This window comes from Solanum pennellii, chromosome 10, assembly GCF_001406875.1.
Source record: "Solanum pennellii chromosome 10, SPENNV200".
Taxonomy (NCBI): domain Eukaryota; kingdom Viridiplantae; phylum Streptophyta; class Magnoliopsida; order Solanales; family Solanaceae; genus Solanum; species Solanum pennellii.
Window position 1 is genome coordinate 66,602,620 of NC_028646.1, and position 8,076 is coordinate 66,610,695.

The 8,076-nt window shown below is 30.8% G+C and overlaps 1 non-coding gene across 1 annotated transcript; it reads left to right on the top strand.

The window, feature by feature from the left end:
- Window positions 1-4,146: 4,146 nt before the first annotated feature.
- Window positions 4,147-4,218, top strand: TRNAK-UUU. Its single transcript has one exon. It is a non-coding gene; the product is annotated as a tRNA-Lys (tRNA).
- Window positions 4,219-8,076: the final 3,858 nt, after the last annotated feature.

Here is an 8,076-nt window from a genome sequence, read left to right on the forward strand (position 1 = left end):
AAAGTTTGTGCAGAAGAAGAAGAAGAAAATCAGAAAATTCTTTAGTTAATATTCTGAAGAAGGAATGATATTATAGGCAAGAAGAACAGGTTCCGAAAGGTTGCAACCCTTTTAGAATCCACACGACCATTAGTGAAAATTTGCAACCTTTCAAATGGTACTGACTGTTCCTGAAAGTTGCAACCTTTCAGAACAGTCAGGGCAGGAATTTTAAATAAAATGGGAAAATTCAAATAAAATGGGTCGCGCGCAGATCTGAGTCGGGTCGGATTAATCAACTAAAAAATTGGAACATTTCGGTTAAACATTTTAACTGAAAATGTCAACTAATTAATTGAAAATATTTTTTTCCTTTTAGTTTAATTAATTAAATAAATAATTAAAACAAACTTTGTCTAAAAAATAATCTCTCAATCATTTGCCAAAGCCGAAGCCGAAGCCGTAACCGTAGCGGTAGCCGAGCTGAGTAAACGACGACGACGGCACGAGGGGGGTCCCTCTTTCCAACCCTTTTAACAATTAATAGGAGTGTTTCTATATTTAAACTTTCCTATTTTACTTTTCACCACCGATGAGGGACAAATGCCTTTTCATCAAAGCATAAGATGACTTTTCAAATTCCCAACTTTTCAAGTTCTCAACTTTTCAAGTTTCTCTTTTTCCCTCTATTTCCCATCAATTCTTGCAGCATACCCAAAAAGTATATAAAACAAATTGAACTCTTAATCTTACCAACTTTGTAACACCTCTATTACAAGAAAACCAAACAATAATTGTATTGCCCTCTACACAAACTAACACTAGTTGATATAGACTTCAACACTACACCACAACTAACTCAAATATCAAAGATAAGAGAAGAAAAAATCTACTATCCGTTATAACATGGACTATAATTTACAAAATAAGAGCTGAAGACACAAAGCACAACACAACTCAACACATTGTAACACTCAATCAAGTCCGTTGTTGAGTATGAACTATGTTTTTCTTGAAATAATTTTTTTTGTGAATAATCTTCATTGCAGAAATTAGGTTTTGATCTTGTAACCCATTCTTTTATAAGAGAGATAAAACCCAAGACACATGTCATTGGTCGTAGCCTGCCGTTTCAGTGCCTCTGCTGCCTACCAACCACTGCAGAAAGTACAGGTTTACAATTTGCACACAGTTGACTTGTTGTTGACTAGGTCCCTTGGCATAATAGTTTGTAAAATTATCAAAAACCCAAAATACAACACTATGAAAGAAAGACCTCTGCTGTCAAAGCTTAGTCATACAAGTAAATAATATTTCCACACCTGTTTCCGTCAAATGTAATTTCACTTGCCAATCATGACTAAACAGATCTTATCATCTTTATTCTTGACAAGGTAGATTGAAACTGAAATTACCTCAACAATAGAGTCGTTGGTTGTTCTATTCTCACTTTTATTTCACTAATGCAATGGACATAATCAATAACTTCAATTTTGTATTTTCTATTTGTTATTTGGACTATAATAGGATTAGGATTTAGTATTTATTGAATAGTCATATTAGTATACTATAATTATGTGATTCATGTGTCTATTTAAGCAATATATATATATATATATATATATATANATATTGATCCTGAGTTATTTTTATGATTGACTTTGAAAATTGGTTTTGAACTTTGAGTTTAGAGTTGAGAATTTGGTAAAATTTGAGTTTTTGAAAGACCAATATTGTTAAAATGTGGTATTGATGCCTCTTTATTTGGAGTTTCGACTGTTAGAATGAAATTTCGTCAATTCCATCAGTCTCGAGAATTGGAAACTGATAGGTGAGAGTTGTCAGTTTCAAATTCAGAGTCTTTTTGAGGATTTGAGAGCCTTAGTTGGAGATTGTTGAAAATTTAGCCTTTGAATTGACTTTGGTCTATATTCGGGGCTTGGATGTTAAGATATGAATTTCGAGAGTTCTATTGGTTTAAAAGGATGATTTTAGGTCTAGGTAATATCTTGGTTGATATTTGAAAGGTCCCAAGCTTGTTTTTGGTCTTTTAGACGATATGTTAGTTTCTTGTGATCTTCACGAATATCGTGTCAAGGAGACCTCAAATTTGTGTTTCGCCGGTGCCATTTAGCCAAAAATATCGAGTATAACCAATTTGCATGTGTGTTTGTGTATATGAGATCTCGAACCAATTTTGGGGATCCTTTCGTTGTTTTGAGAGTTGACTGATTTTGCTAAGGTTTGATATATGTTACCCTCGCGATCGTGTTAGGAGGTTCTCTTTTGCAAAGGTCATGATTGTGAGATCCTAATTGTGATAGCGAAGGGAATGGAAATCCAGACCTTTACGATCGCAAACTTTGCGAAAATGGAGGTCTGTTTGCGAAAACAAAGGCCGAGCTTTTAGCAGGCTTTACTTTGCAAACAAATGTCAACTTAAGTGACTTGAAAGAGGGTGTTTTGCTTGCAATTTCGGGGTTTAAGCCCTATTTTTCAATTTTGAGCTTAGGAAACTCTTGGATGTGATGCCCTAAATCACTTGGGTAAGCTTTTGTGATCCTAGAACTTCATTTTTCTTCGATTATTTATGAATTTAACATCAAAATATGAGATTTTGATTGACAAATGACAAAGTTTTTCAAGAACTCAAATTTTAAACCAAAATAGTGACTGTGAATTAATTTTGAGTCCTTTTTTGAAATGGTTTTCACCAATGATTTTCAAATGCCCTGAGCAACATTTTCAAGTATTATTTTCGAATTGAAACTTCATTTTTAAAATACGATTTTGTTGATTGACCCATTTTTCAAAGTATATCAGTTAGGTACTATTTTTTACGAAATTTATTATGAATACTTGATTGATATTGATTGTGCGGCTTTGGACATTATTGGAAGGGGAAGAATCTAGGTTTGGGTGACTACTTGATTGAATCAAGAAAATTGATCTCCTAAACCTTGTATTTTAGTAGAATTTGTGTATTCACTTTATTGTGTGCATGTTGGAAGTAATGAGAATGGGCTGAAGGGTTAATTGTCCACTTGATAAATCTTAATGAATAAAAAGAGGTTGAAATGGAAAGACGATGTGAATTGCCTTGTCATGACCCTTTGATTGATGAAATGCTTGATAGCATGATTATGAACTAAAATGCTTGAATTGTTATTTCCTCCTTATGGTGTGAACTTGCTTATGTGCATTGATTGTTGTACATTGTGATGAGACACATGAGGCAATGCCGATAGGAAATGATTTTGGGTAGTGATATAAAGTTGATGAAAAATGATTCTGGTTGATGATATAAAGTCGATGAGAAATGGTTTCGGCTAGTGACATTATATAAAGCTGATGAGAAATAATTTTGGCTAGTAATTTGAAATAAAGTCGATGAGAAATGATTTTGACTAGTGATATTGAGACGATGAGAAATGGTTCTGGTAAAGGTTTGATTATTGTGATTTGATGCATTTTGATACTTATGTTGGACTTACTTGATAACTGTGATTGACGCACTTGTTACGTGTGATTGATCTACTTGACATTGAGATTGACTTACTTGATTCGTGTGGGTTGTCGAATTGTGATTATTGAACTATGATTGTTGAGCCTTGTGAGTTGTGTTTGTAGAACTATTAGGTTGTGCTAATTTCTGTGTATGTGTAGTTTGAAAATGTTCCATTGGGATGAAAGGAGTATTCTTTTCTAGCTAGGCTGCTTCATTTATTAGATTGTGTGTTGCATATCGTGTTGTTGGTACTCACCTTTTACTTCTACACTTGTGTACGCTCCGATCCCGATTCCGTGTGATTGCTCTTTCTCTCTCATCCTTGAGGCTTTGTCAGAGAACTATTGAGAGGCAGTTGCTTGTCATCCTGATGGACCCTCTAGTTCTTCTTTTTATTCTTTGTTCTATTTGAGAAATAAAGACTGAGACTTGTACTTATTTCTTAATTTCGTACTTATTGTATAAGTGACTTGTACATGTGACTACCACATTTTAGGGTGTTGATAAGAAGAATAAGTTTTTCGCTTTTATATAGTTCTTGCTTTATCTTTTCGCATTTCTTTCGCTTTCATTGGGTTGAGACTCACTTTTCTTAGTGGAAATAAACAAGTGTTATCACGTTCATTTTTAGGTCATGACAACAAATTTATATTAATTAAGCCGTCTTAGCTCAGTGGTAGAGCGCGTGGCTTTTAACCACGTGGTCGTGGGTTCGATCCCCACAGACGGCGAATTCTTTTTTTAGTCCAACCCATTTTCCTCAAATGATATTGTAGTTTAACTCAGTTTTGTTATTGCATTTGACAATGTTAAGCTCTTGTTTTATGTTATTCATACTTCAATTGCTTAAACATGGGCTATGTATGCAACAAGATGTTAAAAGAGTTGTGTAACACGTTGTTGTCTTCCTTGTATGATTTTAGACTTCCTAATCTCACATGTTAGAATCGAGTTGGAACCAAATTGCAGATTTGTTTACAATCCTTCTATATATGCTAATCCTTCTCATAGATAAACAGATATCAAATTTCGTTTGATTCTTTTATGAAACATTTTCTTAGTTTGATTTGCAATTCCTTATCGAATTGAACTAAGGCTAATTACAATTCTCTAAGATTTTTTTGGTGCACGCGTGAAATATCTTCTTGAAATAAATTTTCGCGGGATGCCATTACATATCACTGGTTATTCTTGTGATTCTTGCTTGTGCTTGGTTATTATCCCTCCCTTGAGCTCTCAACAAAGGACAATCTCTCCTCGTATGACCACTCATCTCACAACCATAGCAATTATCCATGCCTTTTAACTTGCTCATCTTTTTTTTTTTAATCAAGAATCACAATTTTTTTTTATAACTTTACAAAATAGCATTTTATAGTTTATATATTGCTTTCAAATATTTATTTTACTTATATGAGATTTGCTTATTTTATTGCAAGTGTTTTTTTGTTTTTTTTTGTCGAATGAGTAAAATTCATCTTCTCTATGATATTTGATAAACTGATAGAATTTTAATCTAGCAATTTAATGAGAAGGATCTAAACAGGCTCTGACAAAATTATTGGCGGAAAGATATAATTATTTTTCTTTTTTTTATTTACATGTAATGGTATGTTTTATTACTTGAATTTATTGTAAGAAAATCGACAAGAGTTTCAAGAAGTACAAATTTCATATCAAAAGCTTAGTGTCGAATTACTAAAAAGTCATTTTTTTAAAAAAAAATCTTTAATGTAATTTAATGGTTTTTATTTTCATGATTTTTTATTATTATAACCTCTAAAATAATTAACAATCATATTCATGATATTATTTAGTAGTCTGTATTGTAATTCTATAAATATAGATATTGTAATACTTTGTTGAAATGAGCACGTTAGCCTTTTAAGTTATGTTTTTATTGCTTATTATGTTAATGTTTTGGTTCTTGAAAGATTTAGATAAATGCTATTGAATTGTGATTATAGCTTGTGGAAGTGAATATCTACGAGAGCTCGGAAGATTGTAAATTGATTTAATATTTTTTTTAATGTTTTAATGATTAAGATTGTAAGAATGATATTGTATTATTTATTTATTTTTTGTACGAGAATTCTCTTTATTTTATAATTTATATTAAGTTTTGACTATTATAAATTTATAATTTCTTTTGGTTAAAAATAATTACCTAGGAGTTATGAGTTATGACTTTGTTGGACATAATTTTTCTTTCTTTTACTTCCTTAAAAATGTCTAAGTATAATTATTTTCCCATGAATTTTAAATTATAAATCCTTCGTTACAACTTACAAGTTTTAAATAATGCTAAAATCTACACAATAACTCTTGAATTTTTCATCTTTATTATAATCTTTGTCTAAGAGTTCTATTTTTTTTCCTCTTACTTTTGTTCCTTTTACAATTTCTTATTTTTAATTGTAGAATCATAAATATGTCAATTAACTGTTCATTCATGTTCTTTAATGCAAAACTAATGGTTATTATTTTCATTACTTCATAATTTTTATTATCATTAATCTCTAAAACAATCGATAATCATTTTTGTGACATCATTTGTTATTTATATTTTAATCTTATAATTAAAAAAAAAGCACAGTAAGACGTTGGAGAAATTATCACATTAACCTTTTAAATTGTTATATTTTTTATACTTATTTTATTCGTTTGTTAGTTTGACTTAAAGAATAAAATAAAGGCTATTGAATGGTGATGGATTTGTGGAAATGGATATCAATAAGATCTCAGAAAATTGTGTAGTGATTTCATATTTTTATTTTATTTAGAATTATCAAGATTGTTAGAATAATGTTGCATTATTACTTTTTGTTGTTCTCTTTATAATTTCTCTTTGTTTTGTATATTATATAAACAACTTATTATTGTAAGTTTATATTTTCTTTTAATTCAAAAGAGTAACCTATGATTTTGTTGGAAGTCATCTAATTATTACTAACTAAATGTTTTTTTTGTTTGAAATCAATTTTATGCGTGAATAATTTTATGATGACATTTCATTGTCTTTTATAACTGTGCGAAGTGCGAATTATGCCACTAATGTATACTAATATGTAAAGAAACACATAATGACAAGTAAACAAGTTAGGATGCTCAATTAAATTATATCTGCGATTAGACCAAAAAATATTCTCAAACGGAAGTTGTTAGGGAATTTTTTTTTGTGTAGATTACCATGATCTAAGAGTAGCACCACCCAAACTAAATTCATCCTACTACTGCATCACATTATTCAAAGGCGATGTGTTTTATAGAAAAATATAGAATAAGTTTAAAATAATAAAAGAATTTGATGATGTTGGGGTTTAGCAAGTGTGAATGGGAAAAGAAAAGAGAGAATATGAAAAGTGAGGGAACTATTTTGGAGGGAAAATGAAAAGTTATTTGCAAAGTGCAAATGAAAAGTCATTTCTCTCATATCGGCAAAAGAAAGGGAAATTGTTATCCTTATATAAGGAAACACTTCCATTACTTCTTAAAGAGCTAAGAAGAAGATGCCCCCTCGCGCCGTCGTCGTCGCTCGCTCGGCTTTGGCTTTGGCTTTCGATTTTTCAAACACTGAAATTTTCTTTCTCTGCATATATTTTTTTCTCAAACAAATCAAAGTGTCGATCGACTGAGTCTGTGTGACTTGTTCCTGTTCTGAAGTTCGCTGAAGTTGAAGGAGTTTGAGGTACCGCTATTTCTTTAATAGGTTTAATCCGTTTTATCTTGGGAGAAATTAATCCATAACCTCAGGTACAGTGAGCGGATTAAATTTCTTAAGGAGACACAGTAATTTCTGTGAACTCGGATTATTTTGTAATTTTTTCTGCTTCATCTTAATTCTGTTTCTGTTTATTGATTAACCTTACAAATACAGGTTAATATAACAGATGACACTTATAGTTTGGGAGAATATCTTGGATTGATCATAGAAAATGACTTTAGTAGTAAATTTTGAGACACGGTATAGCCTTATTGAGTTGGGAACTAAATTTATTAAGTTTTTGCATGGATTTCAAGGTGGTCTTTAATTTTTATTCACATTTTTCATTTAATTAAATATTTGTGGGCCTAATATTTTTAACGATGACCTAATTTCACAACACATAAGTTTAGAGAACTTCTGCATTGTCCATACGGATGGCAATGGGGCGGTGCATGCCAGGGGTGGGGCTGGTTGAATTTAACTCGAAAAATATTTAATCCGTCCTACCCCGCCACGTATAGTCTCGCTCCGCATGAATCCACTCATAATTTTTTAAATATTTTCTTTTTTTAGCTATATTTGATATTAAAAATAGAATTTATAAAAATAAATTCATTTTTTCATTAAGTTGTATTAATTAATAGGATAGTGACTTAAAATTTTATTTGTTAGAGGTCATTTGAGACATGTAAGAAATTAAATTATTTTTATTGAATTATTTTCATATATCATATTAAATACTTTAATAGCTTTAAAGAAATTATCTTAATAAATGATGTTCTATCACTCTTATAACATGTAAAAAATTAAATTAAGTCTAAACCTACATAAAATCACATATACCCGCAACTCGCCTCACATATGTTAAAAACCCATTTTACCC